General features: G+C 44.2%; 1 protein-coding gene across 1 annotated transcript in view; it reads right to left on the reverse strand.

Moving 5' to 3' along the window:
* The window catches only part of TFEB (transcription factor EB), a 46,913-nt gene extending 44,621 nt beyond the window's left edge, over nucleotides 1-2,292 (reverse strand). The window contains exon 1 of the mRNA XM_063141718.1: nucleotides 2,239-2,292. The gene's annotated coding sequence lies outside the window, so the exon portion shown is untranslated. The remainder of the gene's footprint in view (nucleotides 1-2,238) is intronic.
* Between the last annotated feature and the right edge of the window lie 10,533 nt (nucleotides 2,293-12,825).

Here is a 12,825-nt window from a genome sequence, read left to right on the forward strand (position 1 = left end):
CTCTCTGGGCGCTTTACAAAAAACATAAAAACGATTCAAAATATAAAACAAACAGTATAAAAGCATAATATAAAATACAATATAAAAACACAAGCAGGCCAACTGCTCTGCCCCAAGTTTATGGTACTGCTCATGAATAGACCAGCTCCATAGCTGGCACCTTCTTGCACTAAGGGCTTCCAGATAATGGGGTGTATGCACTCAGTCATAGCATTACATGTAAATATGTATGTTTACATATGCATATACATAACCCAAAAGACAAGATGTAACAGTAAAACATGCAGGGTAGTTTTCGTTTCCTTACACATGAAAATCAGGGCAGATTTTTAACTATGACTTTGACTATTATTATTATTATTATTATTATTATTATTATTATTATTATTATTTATTTATATAGCACCATCAATGTACATGGTGCTGTACAGAGTAAAACAGTAAATAGCAAGACTCTGCCACATAGGCTTACAATCTAATAAAATCATAGTAAAACAATAAGGAGGGGAAGAGAATGCAAACAGGCACAGGGTAGGGTAAGCAGGCACAGGGTAGGGTAAAACTAACAGTATAAAGTCTGCACAACATCAAGTTTTAAAAGCTTTAGGAAAAAGAAAAGTTTTTAGTTGAGCTTTAAAAGCTTGGTATGGCTGTCAGGGGCAATGTGAGTCCATTGTGGAGTCAGGATATGGCTGTGGGCCACCAGGCAACCATCCCTGATTGGCAGCTCAATCCTATGCATGTTTACTCAGAAGTAAATTACACTAGGATCAATGAGCTTTACTCCTAGGCTTTCAGCCTTAGTGCATGATCCATCCTTAACAATGGCCACTAACAAGGATTGAAGGTATTCTCAAGGTGCACATCTGACTTATCTTACATGAAAGCAACACTATACTAATTCCCTAATTGTCAGACTTGCTGTTCTTTACACTTAATGGGTTATGTGGTTAAGAACTAAGAACGCACAAGACTGCTGACAGAACTGTTAATGGTGTCTTTATCTTTTTATCTTCTTACTATTTTATCTCTGATGTTCACCACTGTACAATCTGTTTTAGATGGAGCGATATGCAAATGTTTAAAATAAAATAAAAGGGAGAGGCAGGGTTTTCTGACCAATCCTTTTTACTTCTATAAACACCAGCCATGAACATCTATCTGATAGTTTATGCTCATCAGATTCTTATCATTCTGAGGCATTTGTCTGGCAAAGAGGGACAAGCAGGGAGGATGTTTTAGGAGTGGATTGTTCATGTTTTTGTTTTCAGATACAGTAAGAGACCCTGAGTGCTATAAATTCAAGGTGACAAGGCAACAATATCCCTTAATGAATGGTTATTACACTCCATAGGAACAATGATCCAGCTCAAGAGAAAATGAAGCTATAAAGAGGAAAGAAACCAACTGCCATGAATGGAGCCAGACACAGTACCAAATCACTGTATTTCCCAAATGTAGAACAATCGCAGCCCAAAGGTCTTGTTACTATTGCAAATTTTGCATCTGAAGTTCTCCGTGTGTTATTTGCCCGTTCTCTCACGAGGGTATAAATTCAAGACTTGGTAATGCATGTATGGATCCTTGGCTACTTGGCATAGTCACTTGCACCACAATTAGTGAAAACAAAAAGGCCTTCTCTGATTAGTTTGAAGTTGCTGATCTAGACAAAGCTGCTGAAGATGTCAAATTTGACAGTCAGCATTTATTGAATTAAATTAACACTCAAGTTTGAAATGGGTTTTGGTGAAGTATACATACTGGTGAGTGTAATCAACATGCAGCAATCAATGCACTGCACATAACTGATTTTTTTTCTCATCAACTCTGGCTGGCAGGCAGAAAAGACCTGTAGCATTGGTCTATTCTCATCTCTACTTTATTAAGCTGCAGAGTTAAGTCACATTCTACTGTACTACCTTCCCCTGGGTTCATCAGGCAGCACTATTTTATGTTTTATGACATGTTTAATTTGCACAGATTTTGTCGCCCCCATCTATTGCTCTCAAAGGAGAAGAAGTCTAGTATCTTCCACCCAGCTCTGAAAACTTTGCACACTCCGCCTTTCCTGCAAAGAAAACTAGAATTTCATGCAAACACACTACGAGCAGTCACACAGCTATCTCATGCACCATCAACCTCATCAACGGCAAACAGAGAACAGTGCCATCTCCCAGGCTGATCCCTAACCCAAAAGTGGGGGTGTATGACACACTCATCATCAACATGATTTGTTACCTTAGTGCTCAGAGAGCCAGGAAGAAGAGAGAGGAAATTTCACAGCCTTCAAAGAACAGGGGTGACCGGTAACATCGCCTCTTCACCCAACAGCCTCTTTCTCTCCGGTTCTCACACAGCACCCTGCATTTCCTCATTTTTTTTTTAATTTAGTGCTCGGCACCAGTGGGGAGAGGAAGTTGCAAAACTGCAAGGCTGCTGAGCTCATTCTCTTAATGTGACCTAGACACTAGAAGTAAGGCTAAAACAACAACAACCTGAGCACCACGAGTTGGGAGCTGCCAGCCAAGTCGCTATTTCTCCTCCCACATGGTTTCCGGACACTCAGCAGAGAAAGCCACATTTCCTTCTCCCCATAGTTGCGCCCTATAGCTTCAGCTGGGTTGGACATGCCTCCAGAAATGAACAGGAAAGTGTTAAAGCCTAAAACTTTGCCATCACTCCCAAACGTAGCCTGTAGCTGTGCAAAATGCTTCGAGTCGAACTCTCTGTTCTATTTCTCTCTCTCTTTTTGTGTGAAAGATGGGCTCCCTGTATTTGTCTGCTCCACTTCAATAGCTCAGAGACTCTGCAGCTGTGCAACAGAAACAGACACACAGATTGCATGGTCTTTTTATCCCAGATCACCGGAAGCTCCTCCCACACCTTCATGAGATTGAGACATACTCTGGGTACATACTGAAATCACATTTTCATGGTTGCCACTATGAATGCTATTTGTTTTAGAATGTAAGCTGAGATTCTCACAATTCTATCAAGATTCTTTTCCCTACTCAACCATCCCACAGAAAATGCAGAACTCAGAGCACAACTGCACCACACACACACACACACACACACCACAACTTCCAATATTTTCTGCTCTAACAATTAGGACACTGTGCTTCCAGAGATTTAAATGAGACTGCATCTAGTAATGTCCCAGTCAACCCTAACACATTCCTCTCTATGGCTGGCAAAGCAAGGCTACCCATGCAATATGAAGTGTGGGCAACAGCTACATGTAACTGAGGTGACCTTAGTTTTATAGATTGAAAACCCAAAGTCACAAGGAGGGCTAGCAACATGCAAATGCCAATATGGGACATCTATGGAAAAAGGTAAATAGAACTTAGTAAAAACAAACAATATTCATTTAAAACAACTATTCTGGGGTCAAATAAAAACTCAACATATGCTGTTAAATGCCTGGGAGAAAAGTCTTGACCTGGCACCAAAAAGATAACAATGTTGGCACCAGGCGAGCCTTGTTGGGGAGATCGTTCCATAATTGGGGGGCCACCACAGAAAAAGCCCTCTCCTTGTTGCCATCCTCTGAGCTTCCCTCGGAGTAGGCACACCTTAGATGTTGAGCGTAGTGTACAGGTAGGTTCATGTTGGGAGAGGCGTTCCATCAGGTATTGTGGTCCCAAGCCATGTAAGACTTTATAGGTTAAAACCAGCACCTTGAATCGGGCTCGAAAACGTACAGGCAGCCAATGCAAATGGGTCAGAATTAGTCTTATATGTTCTAACCTTCTGGTTCCTGTTATCAATCTGGCCGCTGCATTTTGCACAAGTTGCAGCTTCTGAACCGTCTTCAAAGACAGCCCCACATAGAGCGCATTGCAATAATCTAACTTGGAGGTTACCAGAGCATAGACAACTGAAGCCAGGTTATCCCTGTCCAGATAAGGGTGTAGCTGGGCCATCAGCTGAAGTTGGTAGAAGGCACTCCTTGCCAGTGAAGCTACTTGAGCCTCAAGTCACAAAGATGGCCCCAGGAGAACCCCCAAGCTACAAACCTGTCCCTTTAAGGGGAGTGCAATCCTATCCAGAACAGTTTTGACCACCCTCCATCCAGTCAGAAGAACCACCCACTAACAGCATCTCAGTCTTGTCTGGACTGAGTTTCAGTTTATTAGCCCTCATCCAGTCCATTGTTGCAGACAGGCACCGGTTCAGCACAACCACAGCCTCATCTGATGAAGGTGAGAAGGAGAAACAGAGCTGCATGTCATCAGCGGACTAATGACAATGCACTCCAAAACTCCAGATGACCACACCCAACGGTTTCATGTAGATGTTGAACAGCATAGGGGACAAGACTGACCCTTGTGGAACCCCATACTGGAGAGTCCACGGGGCTGAGCAATGTTCCCCAAGCACCACCTTCTGGAAATGACCCACCAAGTAGGAGCAGAACCACTGCAATACAGTACCATCCATTCCCAACTCAGCCAGTCATCCCAGAAGGTTACCATGGTCAATGGTACTGAGATCAAGGAGAAACATTTTCTTCAGGAGTGGTCTCACTACCGCCTCTTTCAGGCAGCCTAAGTCACATTCCCCCTGTCTTTCTCCCGACATAGGTCATCATACAGGGCGACCAAGGCTGTTTCTATGCCAAACCCAAGCCTGAAACCGGACTGAAATGGATCTAGATAATCAGTTTCATCCAAGAGTGTCTGGAGGTGGCCCGCAACCACCAGCTCAAGGACCTTGCCCAGGAATGGAACATTTGCTACCAGCCTGCAGTTATTAAGATTTTACGAGTCCAGGGAAGCTTTCTTCAGGAGTGGTCTCACTACTGAAGCCTGGGATCACTCCCTCTCACAGAGAGGCATTCATCACTTCCTTGGCCAAGCCAGCTGTTCTATCCCTGCTAGCTTTTATTAGCCAAGAGGGCAAGGATCCAATACAGAGGTGGTTGCATGAAAATGTCCAAGCACCTTGTCAGCATCCTTGGGCTGTACCAACTGAAACTCATCCAAGAAAACAGGACAAGGCTGTGCTCTGGATACCTCACTTGATTCACCTGCTATAACAGTGGAGTCTAAGTCCTGGTGGATGCCAAAGATTTTATTCTGGAAGTGCCTAGCAAATTCATTACAGCGGGCCTCAGATGGTTCTACCATGTCCTTGGGAACAGCATGTAATAGTCCCTGGACAACTCTGAAAAGCTCCGCTGGGCGGCAAATTAATGATTTGATAGTGACAGCAAGGTATTGGGGTTTTTTGCTGCCCTCACTACCCCTGAATATACCTTACTATAGTCACTTACCAGTGTTTGATTGTATCCATTAGGAGTTCGTCTCCATCTGCCCTCAAGCTGTCTCCTGTTTCATTGCTCTCAGCTGTGGGGTATACTATGGAGTCATACGAGCTCTACTCAGGAGAGGTGCTCAGGAGCAAATTGCATTCCACAGATCAACCAGGTTTCGACAGGAGCGCCAGCCCTACCAGTCAGAAAACTCCCCAGAGCCCTTTGGAATCCATTTGGATTCATTAGTGTCCAGGGGTAGTCCATCTTATTAGATCCCCCACCCTTGCAGAGGGGGAAAGCTGCTGTAAGTCTAAACTTCAGCAAGCAGTGACCTGACCATGACAAAGGGACTGATGAGAGGTCCCCCACTTTCAGATCACCATCTCCATGTCCAGTTGTGAAAAACAGGTCTAAAGTATGCCCTGCTACATGCATTGGGCCGATGGCATGTAGGGACAGTCTCATGGTTGTCATAGAGACCATGAAATCCTGAACTGCCCCGGATAAGGTGCTCTCGGTGTGAATGTTGACATCCCCCAGAACCAACAGTCTGGGGGATCTCAGCAGTACACCTGAGACCACCTCCGTCAGCTCACCTAGGGAGTTTGTTGAGCAGCAGCAGAATGCCTAATCTGTTACGCTGACCCAATACAAGGTGCAAACATTCCAGACCAGTAGTCACATGGCCAGGGAGCTTGCAGAGATGGAGTTCGTATAGACCACAGCAACTCCCCTCCCCAGCCCTCAGGTCTACCCTGATGCTGAATCAAGTACCCTGGTAGGCATAGCTGGGAGAAACTGACTCCTCCCTGCTCACCCACCCAGGTCTTGGTTATATATGCCAGATTGGATGCCTCATCCACAATTAAGTCGTAGATGAGGGAGGTCTTATTATGCACCGATCTGGCATTTAGAAGCAGCATCCAGAGACCTGAGGGCTGGCTGATAGGGCAATCAACAAACCTGTGGTTGCAGGGAGGACTGGAACATGCCCATTCTGGGCCATGTTCCCTTTACCTGGCAAGTCCACCCCACAATGCCATATCTCTCTCTACCAGTCACTACACTGATTGGGGGGCCCTCAAATCCCCCCACATTATCATCATCACCATCATCCCCTTACTGGCAAATTCCTATTGTTTCCCAGTCACAGCACATGTGTATAATTAATAAATAAGAAATTAAAAATGCATTCATGCTCACAAGAAACCTCACATATAGTAGCACTAAGACACTCCCTCCAAATGCAAACAGGCCTCTAAGAATTCAATAACAGAACAACGGTTCAAAGGACTGCACTTTCCCCCTCTGGTGTAGAACATACACTTAATGGACTCGGGGGACGGGAGGCGGGATATAAATAATAATAATAATAATTAATAATAATAATGTCAAGACCTTTGAAATGCCAATTAGCAACAATACATAAACAGTACAAAATGAAACAAAGTAGCAGAGATTTCTTAAAGACACATACCCCCAGACACTCACACTTGCAAAATTGCCGGTGTCTGATGCAGTACTTATAAATATATACTGAATCACTGATACTAGAAATCTCACATTCAGGGGCATTCTGAGAAGGCAGGAGACAAGAGACTCCTGGCACTAGCAACTTACAGTGCCAGGAGCCTCATGCTCACAACCAGAAACGCTAAGAAGAAGCTCTGCTGCAAAAACAAGCCACGATAAAGGACCAACAAGGCTCTTGTGTCAGAAGGCCTGGCCAGCTGGCATCAGTGCTAAGGAGAAATGCAGCACACTCCCCCTCTGGTAGGCCGTTATCCCCATTTCACATTTTCTCCTTTGTGTTTGGGATTCAGAGAGTACCCAAGGCAGGCCTCCCACTGTGACATGTTTCTAGGGCCAGCTGAGGGGCCTATCTTTAGCTCTTCACTTATCAGAGGCTTTAAATAACCATGAAAAACACAGAAGGGTTCAGTTACTAAACACAGAACACAGTTCTATGTGAGAAGGCATCCCTTGAAATGGCTACTTTGAGCGGACTGAAGTGTGCCTCCATGAATATCAACCAGTGCCAGATCAAGTACAACAAGCAGCTACAGTGAACTTGTTGTATACCTGCTTATTTTAAAAGAAGAAATTGTTCATGATGTAAATGCAAGAGAAATAGTTTATGAATCTATCAAATCACACATAAAGAGCAAGCATCTTTCCATATACGCTCTGCTCAGTCAAAATCAGCAGGATTCTGCAGGATTCTGCTTGACTGTGGTCAGTCCGCTGGAGTCTGACCAACCTGCTGCAATCCCAAAGTATGGGTGGAAAAGTGGGGAAGCCTGAGGTTAATACTGTATTGGCTGTAATAAAAGGCCGGGCAACCACCCCCTTCCCACCCTCAAGTATGCCTATGACCCAAAGACCTGGAACACCCACATTTCGCAGGGCCCTCCTTAAGGGATCAAAGGCAAAACTATATCCCATGAGCCCTTGCCGAGAGGTAAGGCGCCAAGTGGATTGCTGGTGCCGTGCAAGCTATTCTCAGACCCTGACGGGTCTTGCTGAAGCCTGAATTCCTGAGCTCAGGATTTAATCACAGCAGGCTGGTGTTCTCCAATGTGCTTAGCCAAGCTAAATAGGCAGGGGCTGGGAAAGAAATGGGGACCAGCTCTGAACAACCTATTTCCTCTGCTTCCAATCTATGTCTGGGACAGGTGCACACTTATGCAAAGCAAGCTATATTGGGTAAGGGCTCTATGTTCCCTGGAAAGCTATTTCAGAGAATGCCAAGAAGAAAGAGGAGCAAACTATACAGAAGGCATTGGGGACTTTGTAGGCCAGACACACTACTTTGTGACAACAGTCCCTTGGTAAAGTCATAGTACGTCTACTTTGCCCCTACACTCAATCTATTTCATTAAAAAAAAGTTCACTGTATCAATGGTAGTATTTTACTACATTACTATGCAATTTGACATTTTAAGTATCACCTATTATCAAGTAAGCTATCTTTCATAAGAAATATTCTCCATGTAAAATGGCTGTAATAAAATATTTGCAAAAGCAAATTTACCCTTTGAAAAACACTCACTGAAAATCTATCAAGAAAGAAACCTGAATTTCCAGCTGCCAACCCTGCAGAGAATGGGTCGTTGGAAAAACGTGCAAAAAAATCTCACAGAACCAAGACAACTAGGTGGCTAATTAAATAATCATGGTTTGCTGCCACCCTTCAGAGCTGTTTCCCAACCCACCCCCCACCCCCCAGGCTGCTCATCCTAGGCGCCTCTGTTTCAGGGCAGACAGAACCACAAACAAGCCAGGTTTGAGCTGTCATGTCGGTTCAGACATCACAATCCATGCTTTAAACAAATCAAACTTCATAAGCCAACAATCATCCATGTCTTATATTTGTGGTTAGCAAACCATGGTTTGTTTGCAGGGATGGGTTTTGACACAATGACAATGGCATGTTACATTGCAAACACTTGTGCTTTTTTGTATAGGAAGAGGAACTTGTGCATCAACCCCTGAGTTCAACAACAACAACAAAAAACACAATTCAACAACAACCATCACTCAACCACTGAGTGTGGGTTAGAGTGTTGTGTAAACAGCCCCTTCTGAAATGTTACAGCTCAGGAGAACTAAACAATGTGCTGTTGTGTTTAAATGTTTGAATTAGCTCTACATTCTTGCTAAGAAAAAGCAAGATGGAAAACAGTGAGATCAACACAGTGATTTGTAGACTTGTCTCTGCCCTTCAGAGACCAGTTTCCACAGTCACAAAGGCAAAGGACAGAGTTCTAGGACCAACATTAAATTCATGTGAGATGCTGGCCAGGCCTGTTGGGCATCATTGTTGCCTTACATGAACTGAGAGTGTCTAAAAACACTCTCAACACTCTCTTGTGACTGCACATTGCAGCAGAAGAAGGATAATGGCAGAAAAACTACCTTTCACACACTCTGGACTACCGTTGCTGATGTTCTTATCACGGGTTTCCCAGAACCCTCTATGAAAATGACCTGGGTAACCTATGGAGTAAGAATAATTTTATAAGCCCAGTGGCACGCTGTGAAATTCAGCCCTTGCTATTTCAACCTTGCTGGTGGAGAAAAGATGATGGGTAGAAAAGGCAGCCAACAGAGGTGGGGTCCCAAGCCTTTATTCTCTGTGACAAGGACAAACTACCTCAATAAGGAGAAGCAGCTCATTAATAGTCAGCACAGCAGCTCAATGGTCTCTGTAGAGTGGAGAAATGTTGCAAATAAGAGCAGGGGTTGTATGATAAGGCCAGTAAGCAAGTGAATCACTAGACTGTTTTAGCCCAGGCATTTCAGCGACGTAGGCTGTTGTGTTGTTAACAAGCACTTGGGTCAGAGGCTAAATGTTTTCCCTTCCATGCTTGAAATACCACAGTCAGAGGCAGCTCAGATATTTAGTACACTGAAAACATTACCGCACTGGGTAGGTGGCAAATCCTTAAAAATAACCACCCACCACCAACCCAGTAAAGCAGAAGGACCTATTTGAGAGGTCTCCCACTGAAGTTGATTGTTGCATCTGCTAATGCTATGAAGTTCTTCAAATTCCTGGCTACTACCTGATACACAGATCTCTCAAAGGGTCTTTCCCCTTTTTCAAACACCCACACCCACATGACATTTCAGTAGGAATTATACCTACAAGTTATATTATGAATGGCTTTTACCTAGAATTTAACTCTTGTAAGTGCTATTAACGTGAGACAAGTAGGGAAAAAGCCATTTAAAAAATGGCCTAGTAGTTTTCAGGTCAGCTTGCATTTAGCAAACATATTCCACTTTTCCCCATGTACAACATCTGGAACATCTGGCATAGAAGCCTCGCACATTAATGAGGATCCAATGGCATATTCTCAGTTTATGATTGCCAATCAAGCAAAACAACCTGACCCAACTGCGGGCTTGCACTTCTAGATCACTTGCCAGAATTGAATGTATAAATGCCAAAACATTCAGCATAATTTCCACTTAGTGGTCATGCTTAAAAATATGCAGCCAGCAGTATGCACATTCATTTGTACTCCAGTTTAGGGGTATGCTCCATTCCATTATGGATCCGAAGCGGAGCGGACCAATCTGGACCTCCGAAGCCCGGATCCGAAGCAGAGTGGGGGAGGTCTGGATTGGCTTGAAGCAGTTCGGAACGGCCCGAAGCGATTCAGACCGTTCTGAAGCTTCAGAGCCAGGTAAGTTGGGAGGGGAGCTTACCTGGCTCCCCCGTCTGCCGCCACAGTCCGTGTGGTGACAGCGGCAGAGCCAGGTAAGGGGGGGAGGGGGCTTACCTGGCTCCGCCGTGGTCCAGGTGGTGGCTTCAACTGAAACTGCCACCTGGACCACAATGGATGACAGAGCCAGGTAAGTGGGGGGTGGGGGAGGGGGGCTTATCCAGAAATTTTACATCTGTAATCATGACTGGAAAGAGAAGGTTCAAACATTCCCTCCTGGTGCACTGTGATACAGATGGAAATTGGACACACACCATTATTATTATTATTATTATTATTATTATTATTATTATTATATCCCCAATGAGCTTCAAAGTAATGCATTTAGCATCACTCAAGTTTGATCCCAAGAGCAAGAATTTATTTATTTATTGCTGGAGGCAGAAGAGCATGATTGTGCTAGCCAGGGATCTCGTCCTGCCTTTCTTGCAGCCATGCCCTGTGCCAGAAGGGAATAATCTTGACTACTGGAAAGCAAGGCCAAGACAAGCCGGCTGAAGCACCTGGGTGGTAATAACACAGCATGTGTGAGTGAGAGGGTTGCTGTTGCTCCCCTCTCTGCCTTTCCCTAGAACATGCTTCCAGAGCAGAGATGAGGAACGTGAGGGCCTCTAGATGCTGTTGGACTGCAACTCCCCTCACCGTTGGTTATGCCGGAGGGAGCTGGTGGGAATTGCAATCCAACATGAGGAGGACCACACATTTCCCACCCATGTTCCGGAAGTTCTGTTACCCCAACCACCCTGACTCTGCCCTGACCAGTGCTTGCTTACGAAAACAAGAATGTGCTGGGCCTGTAGCCTGTTTCTCTTGCCAGGGCTATTGTGCTTTTAATTAGCAGGTTCCTTTTTGCAGCTATTCCTCTTTTTATGGCTTCCTATTCATCTCTACAGCAGTATTACTGATGGATAAGCACCTAATTGCACTTTAACTATCCAATTCCTCTTTGGGTGTGGTGACCAATTTCCAATCGTTTCTTCCCTCTCCTCTCCCCCCACTCCTGCCGCCCTTTTCTCTTTTTAAATTGCAAGGTAAAAAATTTCACATTTTAAAAAAATCCTAAAAAGGAAAAGGAAACCAGGAATTAAAGCTAGGTGAAATGTTTGAACTAAAAAAAGACACAGGGACACCTGCTATCTTCCCACCCCTCAGAATGCCATATGCCAAGGGGGGGGGGAAATGGCACCCACCTAAGGGAAACAAATAGTAGCTCCCACAGGGTACAAAAACCAGAAAAAGAAGTGCAGCCAAAGCTGATTTGCATATATTTGTTTTGGAGGTTGAGCCACACTCAGGTATTCAGATTATGCTTTCAGTGAAAGTGCATAAGAGGAGGGGTGGTGATTAACTCCCTCATCCTACAGATGTTCACTGAATGCATGATATAATTGACTCTCATTCTAGAGCAGGGTGGGCACGCATTGTGGACCCTGCTATACACCAGTGGCCCCCATTTTTTCATTTCCCCCTAAAATGGCTTCTGCAGCAGCCACAGAGTATCCAAACTGCCAAATGTAACTTCTTTGCAAACTACATTTGGCCCTTTTGGCATGCCGTAGAACCAAAAGAGTTACATTTACCTTGGAAACCAACTCAATTTAGCTATTGTGGAACTCTGTAGTGCTACAGAGCAGCTTGCTGCCCAATTTAGGCAGCAAACCAGCAATTTCAGGCCTTTTTTCTCTTTTGTGTGGGACCCCCGTGGACTGCACAGCATCCTGTGGAATGCGGCCCACAGCGGGGCTTCAGGAGGCAAAAATGGCTCCCAGACCTCCAGATATTGGCCATGAGCTTCTTTACACGAATGATTTATTGCACACCCATGATTGGTCACTCACTGATCATTTACATGATGCCATCAACCTCCAGGACATCTTTTTCCACTTCCCATGGAAATCTCACTACAAAACCTCCCAGAAATAATCTGATATCTAAAATAATCCTGGGATTAATTCCACCACTAGATGGCAGTGTTTCATTGAGTTTTATGGAACATTTGGCCAGAGCTGAAGGTTTAAGTTACAAATCACATGGTTGCATCTGAAGGAGCCGTATTGAATGCAGAAAAGCCCAAGAAAAAAAGGGATGGTAAAGCGGCAGGTTTTTTCCTTAATGTAGAGACACTCCATGTGTTCTGGAGCCTAGAGATGAGTTTTTATACTGTTTTTATGTTTGTTTGTTTTTTAAAAAAATTGTATACTTTTAATGTTTACTATTTTTAATGTTGTAAACCGCCCAGAGAGCTTCAGCTGTGGGGCGGTATATAAATGTAATAAAATAAATAAATAAATAAATAAATAAATAAATAAATAGAGAGGGCCGGGGGCT

The sequence above is a fragment of the Elgaria multicarinata genome, chromosome 1, assembly GCF_023053635.1.
Source record: "Elgaria multicarinata webbii isolate HBS135686 ecotype San Diego chromosome 1, rElgMul1.1.pri, whole genome shotgun sequence".
Classification (NCBI taxonomy): Eukaryota; Metazoa; Chordata; class Lepidosauria; order Squamata; family Anguidae; genus Elgaria; species Elgaria multicarinata.